The 16,586-nt window shown below is 36.4% G+C and overlaps 1 long non-coding RNA gene across 9 annotated transcripts; it reads right to left on the bottom strand.

The window, feature by feature from the left end:
- Window positions 1-227: 227 nt before the first annotated feature.
- Window positions 228-14,528, bottom strand: LOC127873991 (uncharacterized). Of its 9 annotated transcripts, none has more exons than XR_008046487.1 (10): window positions 14,463-14,528; window positions 11,881-11,942; window positions 9,766-9,827; window positions 8,014-8,075; window positions 7,179-7,240; window positions 5,432-5,493; window positions 4,596-4,657; window positions 2,845-2,906; window positions 2,008-2,069; window positions 228-322 (listed from the first exon to the last, which is right to left on the bottom strand). It is a non-coding gene; the product is annotated as an uncharacterized LOC127873991 (long non-coding RNA). The 9 variants fall into 9 exon arrangements; XR_008046480.1 differs by lacking the exon at window positions 14,463-14,528 and adding an exon at window positions 12,717-12,789; XR_008046488.1 differs by lacking the exon at window positions 14,463-14,528 and adding an exon at window positions 12,597-12,717.
- Between the last annotated feature and the right edge of the window lie 2,058 nt (window positions 14,529-16,586).

Raw genomic sequence — 16,586 nt, 5'->3', positions numbered from 1 at the left:
CATTGATTTAAACAAGTAGATCTTCTATAATTATGGTCACAACATACCAAAAGATTTCCTGCACAAATTCAATGTAAAAGCAATAACTTTAACAAAAAATAAAGTCAAACTTTTGCGCGTAGACACCCCCATAACCATACCTTTTCTTAAAGAGCATTCCAAGCCGCAATGATTTAAACAATAAAAAACATAGGTCATCCAATATGTAAGAAAGAACTCAATGCGAATCAGCGGTCACTGTTTTATGGCCATCTTTTTACCGGCATCTCTCCAGTTGATGATGGTTTCCCGCCAACTGTCAAAGTCTTATGTAGTCTCCAACCTAAAAGCAAAACAGGGAATTTGTAGTATACAACAATGTTTTCCCTACCACATGAACACAGAAATATTCAAAAATAAAGTCATGGCAAGTGCCCGTACAGAGAATTGTGTCTTCAAATAAATGAAGATTTTGTTTTTAGAGGGTATAGCATTGAACACCAAAAGTATTTAGTGTATTGTAACCTATAAGAGAAATTTATTTTTACTGAAATGTGTTTTTCTTTCATATTATTATCATCCCATCCATATTGCACCAATATATTAAGTTTGGCTGGATTAGCTGTCCATTTGGCCATTCTGTATCATATTTTCACACGCGGGTGTTTTCAGTCCGAAGAAGGCGATATTAGGCCTGTTAAAGCTTAACTGCCCCTTTAAGATTTAAAGCTGTTGTGTTCAATATCTGCAATAAAATACCAAAACAAACCAAAAAGACATGCAAGTGGGGCTAATGTGTGGTGGGGAAAGAATGAATTTGTTAGATATTTTCACTCTAAGCAATTTTGATAATGTCTTTTTTGTGTGTTTTTTTTTAATCATCCCAAAAATGCCAATTTCAAAGCAAAAACAATCCAATTTCATCCAAGACAATAAACTAATTAGTCAAAATGAGAGATCAAAGATACTTTGAAGTGTAGAAATCAATAAGCTTCCAATAACTTGTTATTTCACACCAATAAAAGTGTAAAATCTTGAAAGCGCCTTGTCGATCGGTGCCCATTTATTTACCAGCCGCAAATGAAATATTCTAGCATGTAATGTCATGGGTGCCTTTTAACTGCAGCAGATGGTCAAAATGCATTGCCAGCTCTCATTTAGAGGTTCAAGACAATACAAATTTTCATATTTTGGACACAAAATAAGTACTTTAGGCTATTTTTATGGTGGCAATCTGGTCCAAATGGGAGTTTGTAACCAAGCGAAAGAATACAATGCTCATTTGTTGGGGGGGGGGGGGGGTTTAAGCTGGAAGGAAAAGTTAAATTGAACAAAAAACACATATGTAGGCAAGCATTATAAGCTTAGCAATGATGTTCCATGTAGTAACAGGGGTAGAAAGGCAGTTCAGATCAAGGCAGTGTCCTGAAAGGGGTTTCTAGTACTTCTTTTGGGGACACAGCTTCCTGCAGAATTCTCAACACAACAAATATCAATGATTCATGTCACCTTTGTATGCAAAGAAAAAAGAATAAGGACAATACTGTCATTAAATCACTGAATGAGAGAAGCATGTACCAAATAAAAAACAAAACAAGTTGCTGAAAGTGCCAAATTTTGTCAAAAAAATCCCTCTAAGGTAAATGATGAAGGGGACACTTGCTATAACAATCCTATGTTTAAGTAAGGCGCGACACCATTTTAAGCCGGAACCATGAATATAAGCATATTGTGAGAAAACAATACCAAAAACAAGCTAATTGTAGGGTAACAAGTAGCAAATCAACTCAGCTGTACTGCATACATGCTCAGGAACAAGGATAACCCTGTTAAGTGCCAACTTCAGCTGCCAACAAAGCACGAGCTTTACATGTCAGGACGCGGAACTATCAGTACAAACTGCGAGGAGAATTACATGACGGCAAGGGTGTGAGTGACCACAATCCTGATTATGACAGTCTTTCACACCTAAAGCATCATACATATGCTTATTTGCTTGTGTACATGATAACAAAATGATATTATTACCTGTTTTGCCATCAACAACCCGTATCCAGTGGCCCTTGACTTAGTCGCAGACATTCCTCTTCCTGAAAAAGTCAAAATACCCAATAGAAAAAGATAAAAAAATGAAACAAAAACATGCATTTATGTATTTTAAGTGTACTTTTATGAATAATATGAAGTGATAAAATCTTGCTCAATTCATGATTGTACTAAATATGAAGGCTGGCTCAGTTAAGCATCTGCTGCACTGTCCATACTGTAAAAATGCCTGCCATTCCATGTCGGTGAAATGGGGCTCTGTTTGAATGTTCATGCTTTTCGCAAAAGTTTTAGTTGCGTTACTCGATCACGGAGTCCCTGGCGTTGAATTCTAACTTCATGTAACACATTAACGCGACACGGTCAACCAATATGCGGTTGAATTTAAGTCGGAAAGCAATTTAGCCCTTATTTCACTATATAAGGGTGGGGGGGTCAACTTGAAAAACAACTATTCCAGGTCAAATAATCTGAATTCATGCATTTAATGCACTTATTTTCTTCCCTTTTGCTAAGAAATGACCAAAAATCTGCTTTCCCAGTCATATTTTGCACTTGCAGATGATATTTCATTTTTATCATAAGTTAGTTTAGGTCACAACATACCAAAAGATTTCCTGCACAAATTCAATGTAAAAGCAATAACTTTAACAAAAAATAAAGTCAAACTTTTGCGCGTAGACACCCCCATAACCATACCTTTTCTTAAAGAGCATTCCAAGCCGCAATGATTTAAACAATAAAAAACATAGGTCATCCAATATGTAAGAAAGAACTCAATGCGAATCAGCGGTCACTGTTTTATGGCCATCTTTTTACCGGCATCTCTCCAGTTGATGATGGTTTCCCGCCAACTGTCAAAGTCTTATGTAGTCTCCAACCTAAAAGCAAAACAGGGAATTTGTAGTATACAACAATGTTTTCCCTACCACATGAACACAGAAATATTCAAAAATAAAGTCATGGCAAGTGCCCGTACAGAGAATTGTGTCTTCAAATAAATGAAGATTTTGTTTTTAGAGGGTATAGCATTGAACACCAAAAGTATTTAGTGTATTGTAACCTATAAGAGAAATTTATTTTTACTGAAATGTGTTTTTCTTTCATATTATTATCATCCCATCCATATTGCACCAATATATTAAGTTTGGCTGGATTAGCTGTCCATTTGGCCATTCTGTATCATATTTTCACACGCGGGTGTTTTCAGTCCGAAGAAGGCGATATTAGGCCTGTTAAAGCTTAACTGCCCCTTTAAGATTTAAAGCTGTTGTGTTCAATATCTGCAATAAAATACCAAAACAAACCAAAAAGACATGCAAGTGGGGCTAATGTGTGGTGGGGAAAGAATGAATTTGTTAGATATTTTCACTCTAAGCAATTTTGATAATGTCTTTTTTGTGTGTTTTTTTTTAATCATCCCAAAAATGCCAATTTCAAAGCAAAAACAATCCAATTTCATCCAAGACAATAAACTAATTAGTCAAAATGAGAGATCAAAGATACTTTGAAGTGTAGAAATCAATAAGCTTCCAATAACTTGTTATTTCACACCAATAAAAGTGTAAAATCTTGAAAGCGCCTTGTCGATCGGTGCCCATTTATTTACCAGCCGCAAATGAAATATTCTAGCATGTAATGTCATGGGTGCCTTTTAACTGCAGCAGATGGTCAAAATGCATTGCCAGCTCTCATTTAGAGGTTCAAGACAATACAAATTTTCATATTTTGGACACAAAATAAGTACTTTAGGCTATTTTTATGGTGGCAATCTGGTCCAAATGGGAGTTTGTAACCAAGCGAAAGAATACAATGCTCATTTGTTGGGGGGGGGGGGGGGGGGGTTTAAGCTGGAAGGAAAAGTTAAATTGAACAAAAAACACATATGTAGGCAAGCATTATAAGCTTAGCAATGATGTTCCATGTAGTAACAGGGGTAGAAAGGCAGTTCAGATCAAGGCAGTGTCCTGAAAGGGGTTTCTAGTACTTCTTTTGGGGACACAGCTTCCTGCAGAATTCTCAACACAACAAATATCAATGATTCATGTCACCTTTGTATGCAAAGAAAAAAGAATAAGGACAATACTGTCATTAAATCACTGAATGAGAGAAGCATGTACCAAATAAAAAACAAAACAAGTTGCTGAAAGTGCCAAATTTTGTCAAAAAAATCCCTCTAAGGTAAATGATGAAGGGGACACTTGCTATAACAATCCTATGTTTAAGTAAGGCGCGACACCATTTTAAGCCGGAACCATGAATATAAGCATATTGTGAGAAAACAATACCAAAAACAAGCTAATTGTAGGGTAACAAGTAGCAAATCAACTCAGCTGTACTGCATACATGCTCAGGAACAAGGATAACCCTGTTAAGTGCCAACTTCAGCTGCCAACAAAGCACGAGCTTTACATGTCAGGACGCGGAACTATCAGTACAAACTGCGAGGAGAATTACATGACGGCAAGGGTGTGAGTGACCACAATCCTGATTATGACAGTCTTTCACACCTAAAGCATCATACATATGCTTATTTGCTTGTGTACATGATAACAAAATGATATTATTACCTGTTTTGCCATCAACAACCCGTATCCAGTGGCCCTTGACTTAGTCGCAGACATTCCTCTTCCTGAAAAAGTCAAAATACCCAATAGAAAAAGATAAAAAAATGAAACAAAAACATGCATTTATGTATTTTAAGTGTACTTTTATGAATAATATGAAGTGATAAAATCTTGCTCAATTCATGATTGTACTAAATATGAAGGCTGGCTCAGTTAAGCATCTGCTGCACTGTCCATACTGTAAAAATGCCTGCCATTCCATGTCGGTGAAATGGGGCTCTGTTTGAATGTTCATGCTTTTCGCAAAAGTTTTAGTTGCGTTACTCGATCACGGAGTCCCTGGCGTTGAATTCTAACTTCATGTAACACATTAACGCGACACGGTCAACCAATATGCGGTTGAATTTAAGTCGGAAAGCAATTTAGCCCTTATTTCACTATATAAGGGTGGGGGGTCAACTTGAAAAACAACTATTCCAGGTCAAATAATCTGAATTCATGCATTTAATGCACTTATTTTCTTCCCTTTTGCTAAGAAATGACCAAAAATCTGCTTTCCCAGTCATATTTTGCACTTGCAGATGATATTTCATTTTTATCATAAGTTAGTTTAGGTCACAACATACCAAAAGATTTCCTGCACAAATTCAATGTAAAAGCAATAACTTTAACAAAAAATAAAGTCAAACTTTTGCGCGTAGACACCCCCATAACCATACCTTTTCTTAAAGAGCATTCCAAGCCGCAATGATTTAAACAATAAAAAACATAGGTCATCCAATATGTAAGAAAGAACTCAATGCGAATCAGCGGTCACTGTTTTATGGCCATCTTTTTACCGGCATCTCTCCAGTTGATGATGGTTTCCCGCCAACTGTCAAAGTCTTATGTAGTCTCCAACCTAAAAGCAAAACAGGGAATTTGTAGTATACAACAATGTTTTCCCTACCACATGAACACAGAAATATTCAAAAATAAAGTCATGGCAAGTGCCCGTACAGAGAATTGTGTCTTCAAATAAATGAAGATTTTGTTTTTAGAGGGTATAGCATTGAACACCAAAAGTATTTAGTGTATTGTAACCTATAAGAGAAATTTATTTTTACTGAAATGTGTTTTTCTTTCATATTATTATCATCCCATCCATATTGCACCAATATATTAAGTTTGGCTGGATTAGCTGTCCATTTGGCCATTCTGTATCATATTTTCACACGCGGGTGTTTTCAGTCCGAAGAAGGCGATATTAGGCCTGTTAAAGCTTAACTGCCCCTTTAAGATTTAAAGCTGTTGTGTTCAATATCTGCAATAAAATACCAAAACAAACCAAAAAGACATGCAAGTGGGGCTAATGTGTGGTGGGGAAAGAATGAATTTGTTAGATATTTTCACTCTAAGCAATTTTGATAATGTCTTTTTTGTGTGTTTTTTTTTAATCATCCCAAAAATGCCAATTTCAAAGCAAAAACAATCCAATTTCATCCAAGACAATAAACTAATTAGTCAAAATGAGAGATCAAAGATACTTTGAAGTGTAGAAATCAATAAGCTTCCAATAACTTGTTATTTCACACCAATAAAAGTGTAAAATCTTGAAAGCGCCTTGTCGATCGGTGCCCATTTATTTACCAGCCGCAAATGAAATATTCTAGCATGTAATGTCATGGGTGCCTTTTAACTGCAGCAGATGGTCAAAATGCATTGCCAGCTCTCATTTAGAGGTTCAAGACAATACAAATTTTCATATTTTGGACACAAAATAAGTACTTTAGGCTATTTTTATGGTGGCAATCTGGTCCAAATGGGAGTTTGTAACCAAGCGAAAGAATACAATGCTCATTTGTTGGGGGGGGGGGGGGGTTTAAGCTGGAAGGAAAAGTTAAATTGAACAAAAAACACATATGTAGGCAAGCATTATAAGCTTAGCAATGATGTTCCATGTAGTAACAGGGGTAGAAAGGCAGTTCAGATCAAGGCAGTGTCCTGAAAGGGGTTTCTAGTACTTCTTTTGGGGACACAGCTTCCTGCAGAATTCTCAACACAACAAATATCAATGATTCATGTCACCTTTGTATGCAAAGAAAAAAGAATAAGGACAATACTGTCATTAAATCACTGAATGAGAGAAGCATGTACCAAATAAAAAACAAAACAAGTTGCTGAAAGTGCCAAATTTTGTCAAAAAAATCCCTCTAAGGTAAATGATGAAGGGGACACTTGCTATAACAATCCTATGTTTAAGTAAGGCGCGACACCATTTTAAGCCGGAACCATGAATATAAGCATATTGTGAGAAAACAATACCAAAAACAAGCTAATTGTAGGGTAACAAGTAGCAAATCAACTCAGCTGTACTGCATACATGCTCAGGAACAAGGATAACCCTGTTAAGTGCCAACTTCAGCTGCCAACAAAGCACGAGCTTTACATGTCAGGACGCGGAACTATCAGTACAAACTGCGAGGAGAATTACATGACGGCAAGGGTGTGAGTGACCACAATCCTGATTATGACAGTCTTTCACACCTAAAGCATCATACATATGCTTATTTGCTTGTGTACATGATAACAAAATGATATTATTACCTGTTTTGCCATCAACAACCCGTATCCAGTGGCCCTTGACTTAGTCGCAGACATTCCTCTTCCTGAAAAAGTCAAAATACCCAATAGAAAAAGATAAAAAATGAAACAAAAACATGCATTTATGTATTTTAAGTGTACTTTTATGAATAATATGAAGTGATAAAATCTTGCTCAATTCATGATTGTACTAAATATGAAGGCTGGCTCAGTTAAGCATCTGCTGCACTGTCCATACTGTAAAAATGCCTGCCATTCCATGTCGGTGAAATGGGGCTCTGTTTGAATGTTCATGCTTTTCGCAAAAGTTTTAGTTGCGTTACTCGATCACGGAGTCCCTGGCGTTGAATTCTAACTTCATGTAACACATTAACGCGACACGGTCAACCAATATGCGGTTGAATTTAAGTCGGAAAGCAATTTAGCCCTTATTTCACTATATAAGGGTGGGGGGGTCAACTTGAAAAACAACTATTCCAGGTCAAATAATCTGAATTCATGCATTTAATGCACTTATTTTCTTCCCTTTTGCTAAGAAATGACCAAAAATCTGCTTTCCCAGTCATATTTTGCACTTGCAGATGATATTTCATTTTTATCATAAGTTAGTTTAGGTCACAACATACCAAAAGATTTCCTGCACAAATTCAATGTAAAAGCAATAACTTTAACAAAAAATAAAGTCAAACTTTTGCGCGTAGACACCCCCATAACCATACCTTTTCTTAAAGAGCATTCCAAGCCGCAATGATTTAAACAATAAAAACATAGGTCATCCAATATGTAAGAAAGAACTCAATGCGAATCAGCGGTCACTGTTTTATGGCCATCTTTTTACCGGCATCTCTCCAGTTGATGATGGTTTCCCGCCAACTGTCAAAGTCTTATGTAGTCTCCAACCTAAAAGCAAAACAGGGAATTTGTAGTATACAACAATGTTTTCCCTACCACATGAACACAGAAATATTCAAAAATAAAGTCATGGCAAGTGCCCGTACAGAGAATTGTGTCTTCAAATAAATGAAGATTTTGTTTTTAGAGGGTATAGCATTGAACACCAAAAGTATTTAGTGTATTGTAACCTATAAGAGAAATTTATTTTTACTGAAATGTGTTTTTCTTTCATATTATTATCATCCCATCCATATTGCACCAATATATTAAGTTTGGCTGGATTAGCTGTCCATTTGGCCATTCTGTATCATATTTTCACACGCGGGTGTTTTCAGTCCGAAGAAGGCGATATTAGGCCTGTTAAAGCTTAACTGCCCCTTTAAGATTTAAAGCTGTTGTGTTCAATATCTGCAATAAAATACCAAAACAAACCAAAAAGACATGCAAGTGGGGCTAATGTGTGGTGGGGAAAGAATGAATTTGTTAGATATTTTCACTCTAAGCAATTTTGATAATGTCTTTTTTGTGTGTTTTTTTTTAATCATCCCAAAAATGCCAATTTCAAAGCAAAAACAATCCAATTTCATCCAAGACAATAAACTAATTAGTCAAAATGAGAGATCAAAGATACTTTGAAGTGTAGAAATCAATAAGCTTCCAATAACTTGTTATTTCACACCAATAAAAGTGTAAAATCTTGAAAGCGCCTTGTCGATCGGTGCCCATTTATTTACCAGCCGCAAATGAAATATTCTAGCATGTAATGTCATGGGTGCCTTTTAACTGCAGCAGATGGTCAAAATGCATTGCCAGCTCTCATTTAGAGGTTCAAGACAATACAAATTTTCATATTTTGGACACAAAATAAGTACTTTAGGCTATTTTTATGGTGGCAATCTGGTCCAAATGGGAGTTTGTAACCAAGCGAAAGAATACAATGCTCATTTGTTGGGGGGGGGGGGGGGGGGTTTAAGCTGGAAGGAAAAGTTAAATTGAACAAAAAACACATATGTAGGCAAGCATTATAAGCTTAGCAATGATGTTCCATGTAGTAACAGGGTAGTAGAAAGGCAGTTCAGATCAAGGCAGTGTCCTGAAAGGGGTTTCTAGTACTTCTTTTGGGGACACAGCTTCCTGCAGAATTCTCAACACAACAAATATCAATGATTCATGTCACCTTTGTATGCAAAGAAAAAAGAATAAGGACAATACTGTCATTAAATCACTGAATGAGAGAAGCATGTACCAAATAAAAAACAAAACAAGTTGCTGAAAGTGCCAAATTTTGTCAAAAAAATCCCTCTAAGGTAAATGATGAAGGGGACACTTGCTATAACAATCCTATGTTTAAGTAAGGCGCGACACCATTTTAAGCCGGAACCATGAATATAAGCATATTGTGAGAAAACAATACCAAAAACAAGCTAATTGTAGGGTAACAAGTAGCAAATCAACTCAGCTGTACTGCATACATGCTCAGGAACAAGGATAACCCTGTTAAGTGCCAACTTCAGCTGCCAACAAAGCACGAGCTTTACATGTCAGGACGCGGAACTATCAGTACAAACTGCGAGGAGAATTACATGACGGCAAGGGTGTGAGTGACCACAATCCTGATTATGACAGTCTTTCACACCTAAAGCATCATACATATGCTTATTTGCTTGTGTACATGATAACAAAATGATATTATTACCTGTTTTGCCATCAACAACCCGTATCCAGTGGCCCTTGACTTAGTCGCAGACATTCCTCTTCCTGAAAAAGTCAAAATACCCAATAGAAAAAGATAAAAAAATGAAACAAAAACATGCATTTATGTATTTTAAGTGTACTTTTATGAATAATATGAAGTGATAAAATCTTGCTCAATTCATGATTGTACTAAATATGAAGGCTGGCTCAGTTAAGCATCTGCTGCACTGTCCATACTGTAAAAATGCCTGCCATTCCATGTCGGTGAAATGGGGCTCTGTTTGAATGTTCATGCTTTTCGCAAAAGTTTTAGTTGCGTTACTCGATCACGGAGTCCCTGGCGTTGAATTCTAACTTCATGTAACACATTAACGCGACACGGTCAACCAATATGCGGTTGAATTTAAGTCGGAAAGCAATTTAGCCCTTATTTCACTATATAAGGGTGGGGGGTCAACTTGAAAAACAACTATTCCAGGTCAAATAATCTGAATTCATGCATTTAATGCACTTATTTTCTTCCCTTTTGCTAAGAAATGACCAAAAATCTGCTTTCCCAGTCATATTTTGCACTTGCAGATGATATTTCATTTTTATCATAAGTTAGTATAAGAGAAATTTATTTTTACTGAAATGTGTTTTTCTTTCATATTATTATCATCCCATCCATATTGCACCAATATATTAAGTTTGGCTGGATTAGCTGTCCATTTGGCCATTCTGTATCATATTTTCACACGCGGGTGTTTTCAGTCCGAAGAAGGCGATATTAGGCCTGTTAAAGCTTAACTGCCCCTTTAAGATTTAAAGCTGTTGTGTTCAATATCTGCAATAAAATACCAAAACAAACCAAAAAGACATGCAAGTGGGGCTAATGTGTGGTGGGGAAAGAATGAATTTGTTAGATATTTTCACTCTAAGCAATTTTGATAATGTCTTTTTTGTGTGTTTTTTTTTAATCATCCCAAAAATGCCAATTTCAAAGCAAAAACAATCCAATTTCATCCAAGACAATAAACTAATTAGTCAAAATGAGAGATCAAAGATACTTTGAAGTGTAGAAATCAATAAGCTTCCAATAACTTGTTATTTCACACCAATAAAAGTGTAAAATCTTGAAAGCGCCTTGTCGATCGGTGCCCATTTATTTACCAGCCGCAAATGAAATATTCTAGCATGTAATGTCATGGGTGCCTTTTAACTGCAGCAGATGGTCAAAATGCATTGCCAGCTCTCATTTAGAGGTTCAAGACAATACAAATTTTCATATTTTGGACACAAAATAAGTACTTTAGGCTATTTTTATGGTGGCAATCTGGTCCAAATGGGAGTTTGTAACCAAGCGAAAGAATACAATGCTCATTTGTTGGGGGGGGGGGGGGGGGGGTTTTAAGCTGGAAGGAAAAGTTAAATTGAACAAAAAACACATATGTAGGCAAGCATTATAAGCTTAGCAATGATGTTCCATGTAGTAACAGGGGGTAGAAAGGCAGTTCAGATCAAGGCAGTGTCCTGAAAGGGGTTTCTAGTACTTCTTTTGGGGACACCAGCTTCCTGCAGAATTCTCAACACAACAAATATCAATGATTCATGTCACCTTTGTATGCAAAGAAAAAGAATAAGGACAATACTGTCATTAAATCACTGAATGAGAGAAGCATGTACCAAATAAAAAACAAAACAAGTTGCTGGAAAGTGCCAAATTTTGTCAAAAAAATCCCTCTAAGGTAAAATGATGAAGGGGACACTTGCTATAACAATCCTATGTTTAAGTAAGGCGCGACACCATTTTAAGCCGGAACCATGAATATAAGCATATTGTGAGAAAACAATACCAAAACAAGCTAATTGTAGGGTAACAAGTAGCAAATCAACTCAGCTGTACTGCATACATGCTCAGGAACAAGGATAACCCTGTTAAGTGCCAACTTCAGCTGCCAACAAAGCACGAGCTTTACATGTCAGGACGCGGAACTATCAGTACAAACTGCGAGGAGAATTACATGACGGCAAGGGTGTGAGTGACCACAATCCTGATTATGACAGTCTTTCACACCTAAAGCATCATACATATGCTTATTTGCTTGTGTACATGATAACAAAATGATATTATTACCTGTTTTGCCATCAACAACCCGTATCCAGTGGCCCTTGACTTAGTCGCAGACATTCCTCTTCCTGAAAAAGTCAAAATACCCAATAGAAAAAGATAAAAAAATGAAACAAAACATGCATTTATGTATTTTAAGTGTACTTTTATGAATAATATGAAGTGATAAAATCTTGCTCAATTCATGATTGTACTAAATATGAAGGCTGGCTCAGTTAAGCATCTGCTGCACTGTCCATACTGTAAAAATGCCTGCCATTCCATGTCGGGTGAAATGGGGCTCTGTTTGAATGTTCATGCTTTTCGCAAAGTTTTAGTTGCGTTACTCGATCACGGAGTCCCTGGCGTTGAATTCTAACTTCATGTAACACATTAACGCGACACGGTCAACCAATATGCGGTTGAATTTAAGTCGGAAAGCAATTTAGCCCTTATTTCACTATATAAGGGTGGGGGGTCAACTTGAAAAACAACTATTCCAGGTCAAATAATCTGAATTCATGCATTTAATGCACTTATTTTCTTCCCTTTTGCTAAGAAATGACCAAAAATCTGCTTTCCCAGTCATATTTTGCACTTGCAGATGATATTTCATTTTTATCATAAGTTAGTTTAGGTCACAAACATACCAAAAGATTTCCTGCACAAATTCAATGTAAAAGCAATAACTTTAACAAAAAATAAAGTCAAACTTTTGCGCGTAGACACCCCAATAACCATACCTTTTCTTAAAGAGCATTCCAAGCCGCAATGATTTAAACAATAAAAAACATAGGTCATCCAATATGTAAGAAAGAACTCAATGCGAATCAGCGGTCACTGTTTTATGGCCATCTTTTTACCGGCATCTCTCCAGTTGATGATGGTTTCCCGCCAACTGTCAAAGTCTTATGTAGTCTCCACCTAAAAGCAAAACAGGGAATTTGTAGTATACAACAAGGTTTTCCCTACCACATGAACACAGAAATATTCAAAAATAAAGTCATGGCAAGTGCCCGTACAGAGAATTGTGTCTTCAAATAAATGAAGATTTTGTTTTTAGAGGGTATAGCATTGAACACCAAAAGTATTTAGTGTATTGTAACCTATAAGAGAAATTTATTTTTACTGAAATGTGTTTTTCTTTCATATTATTATCATCCCATCCATATTGCACCAATATATTAAGTTTGGCTGGATTAGCTGTCCATTGGCCATTCTGTATCATATTTTCACACGCGGGTGTTTTCAGCTCCGAAGAAGGCGATATTAGGCCTGTTTAAAGCTTACTGCCCCTTTAAGATTTAAAGCTGTTGTGTTCAATATCTGCAATAAATACCAAAACAAACCAAAAAGACATGCAAGTGGGGCTAATGTGTGGTGGGGAAAGAATGAATTTGTTAGATATTTTCACTCTAAGCAATTTGATAATTGTCTTTTTGTGTGTTTTTTTTTAATCATCCCAAAATGCCAATTTCAAAGCAAAAACAATCCAATTTCATCCAAGACAATAAACTAATTAGTCAAAATGAGAGATCAAAGATACTTTGAAGTGTAGAAATCAATAAGCTTCCAATAACTTGTTATTTCACACCAATAAAAGTGTAAAATTCTTGAAAGGCGCCTTGTCGATCGGTTGCCCATTTATTACCAGCCGCAAATGAAATATTCTAGCATGTAATGTCATGGGTGCCTTTTAACTGCAGCAGATGGTCAAAATGCATTGCCAGCTCTCATTTAGAGGTTCAAGGACAATACAAATTTTCATATTTTGGACACAAAATAAGTACTTTAGGCTATTTTTATGGTGGCAATCTGGTCCAAATGGGAGTTTGTAACCAAGCGAAAGAATACAATGCTCATTTGTTGGGGGGGGGGGGGGGGGTTTAAGCTGGAAGGAAAAGTTAAATTGAACAAAAACACATATGTAGGCAAGCATTATAAGCTTAGCAATGATGATGTTCATGTAGTAACAGGGGTTAGAAAGGCAGTTCAGATCAAGGCAGTGTCCTGAAAGGGGTTTCTAGTACTTCTTTTGGGACACAGCTTCCTGCAGAATTCTCAACACAACAAATATCAATGATTCATGTCACCTTGTATGCAAAGAAAAAGAATAAGGACAATACTGTCATTAAATCACTGAATGAGAGAAGCATGTACCAAATAAAAAACAAAACAAGTTGCTGAAAGTGCCAAATTTTGTCAAAAAAATCCCTCTAAGGTAAATGATGAAGGGACACTTGCTATAACAATCCTATGTTTAAGTAAGGCGCGACACCATTTTAAGCCGGAACCATGAATATAAGCATATTGTGAGAAAAACAATACCAAAACAAGCTAATTGTAGGGTAACAAGTAGCAAATCAACTCAGCTGTACTGCATACATGCTCAGGAACAAGGATAACCCTGTTAAGTGCCAACTTCAGCTGCCAACAAAGCACGAGCTTTACATGTCAGGACGCGGAACTATCAGTACAAACTGCGAGGAGAATTACATGACGGCAAGGGTGTGAGTGACCACAATCCTGATTATGACAGTCTTTCACACCTAAAGCATCATACATATGCTTATTTGCTTGGGTACATGATAACAAAATGATATTATTACCTGTTTTGCCATCAACAACCCGTATCCAGTGGCCCTTGACTTAGTCGCAGACATTCCTCTTCTGAAAAAGTCAAAATACCCAATAGAAAAAGATAAAAAAATGAAACAAAACATGCATTTATGTATTTTAAGTGTACTTTTATGAATAATATGAAGTGATAAAATCTTGCTCAATTCATGATTGTACTAATATGAAGGCTGGCTCAGTTAAGCATCTGCTGCCACTGTCCATACTGTAAAAATGGCCTGCCATTCCATGTCGGTGAAATGGGCTTCTGTTTGAATGTTCATGCTTTTCGCAAAAGTTTAGTTGCGTTACTCGATCACGGAGTCCTGGCGTTGAATTCTAACTTCATGTAACCCTATTAACGCGACACGGTAACCAATATGCGGGTTGAATTTAAGTCGGAAAGCAATTTAGCCCTTATTTCACATATAAGGGTGGGGGTCAACTTGAAAAACACTATTCCCAGGTCAAATAATCTGAATTCATGCATTTAATGCACTTATTTTCTTCCCTTTTGCTAGAGAAATGACCAAAAATCTGCTTTCCCATCATATTTTGCCACTTGCAGATGATATGTTCATTTTATCATAAGTTAGTTAGGTCACAACATACCAAAAGATTCCTGCACAAATTCAATGTAAAAGCAATAACTTTAACATAATAAATACAAGTCAAACTTTTGCGCGTAGACACCCCCATAACCATAACCTTGTCTTAAAGAGCATTCCAAGCCGCCATGATTTAAACAATAAAAACATAGGTCATCCAATATGTAGAAAGAACTCAATGCGAATCAGCGGTCACTGTTTTAGGGCCATCTTTTTACGCATACCTCCAGTTGATGATGGTTCCCGCCAACTGTCAAAGTCTTATGTAGTCTCAACCTAAAAGCAAAACAGGGAATTTGTAGTTACAACAATGTTTCCTACCACATGAACACAGAAAATTCAAAAATAAAGTCATGGCAATGCCCGTCCAGAGAATCGGTCTTCAAATAATGAAAGATTTTGTTTTTAAGAGGGTATCGCATTGAACACCCAAAAGTATTTAGTGTATTGTACCTATAAGAGAATTTATTTTTACTGAAATGTGTTTTCTTTCATATTATTATCATCCCATCCATAGTGCACCAATATATTAAGGTTGGCTGGATTAGCTGTCATTTGGCCATTCTGTATCATATTTTCACCACGCGGGTGTTTTCAGTCCGAAGAGGCGATATTAGGCCTGTTAAAGCTTAACTGCCCCTTTAAGATTTAAAGCTGTTGTGTTCAATATCTGCAATAAAATACCAAAACAAACCAAAAAGACATGCAAGTGGGGTAATGTGTGGTGGGAAAGAATGAATTTGTTAGATATTTTCACTCTAAGCAATTTGATAATGTCTTTTTTGTGTGTTTTTTTTAATCATCCCAAAAATGCCAATTCAAAGCAAAAACAATTCCAATTTCATCCAGGACAATAAACTAATTAGTCAAAATGAGAGATCACGATACTTTGAAGTGTAGAAATCAATAAGCTTCCAATAAACTTGTTATTTCACCACCAATAAAAGTGTAAAATCTTGAAAGCGCATTGTCGATCGGTGCCCTTATTTACCAGCCGCAAATGAAATATTCTAGCTGTATGTCATGGGGTGCCTTTTAAACTGCAGCAGATGGTCAAAATGCATTGCCAGCTCTCATTTAGAGGTCAAGACAATACAAATTTTCATATTTGGACACAAAATAAGTACTTTAGGCTATTTTTATGTGGCAATCTGGTCCAAATGGGAAAGTTTGTAACAAGCGAAGAATACAATGCTCATTGTTGGTTGGGGGGGGGGGGGGTTTAAGCTGGAAGGAAAGTTAAATTGAACAAAAAAACACATATGTAGGCAAGCATTATAAGTAGGCAATGATGTTCCTGTAGTAACAGGGGTAAAAGCAGTTCAGATCAAGGCAGTGTCCTGAAAGGGGTTCTAGTACTTCTTTGGGACCACAGCTTCCTGCAGAATTCTCAACACAACAAATATCAATGATTAATGTCACCTTTGTATGCAAAGAAAAAAGAATAAGGACAATACTGTCATTAAATCACTGAATGAAGAGAGCATGTACCAAATAAAAAAACAAAAC

The sequence above is a fragment of the Dreissena polymorpha genome, chromosome 1 (genome assembly GCF_020536995.1).
Source record: "Dreissena polymorpha isolate Duluth1 chromosome 1, UMN_Dpol_1.0, whole genome shotgun sequence".
Classification (NCBI taxonomy): Eukaryota; Metazoa; Mollusca; class Bivalvia; order Myida; family Dreissenidae; genus Dreissena; species Dreissena polymorpha.
This window is presented reverse-complemented; position numbering and strand designations above follow the sequence as displayed.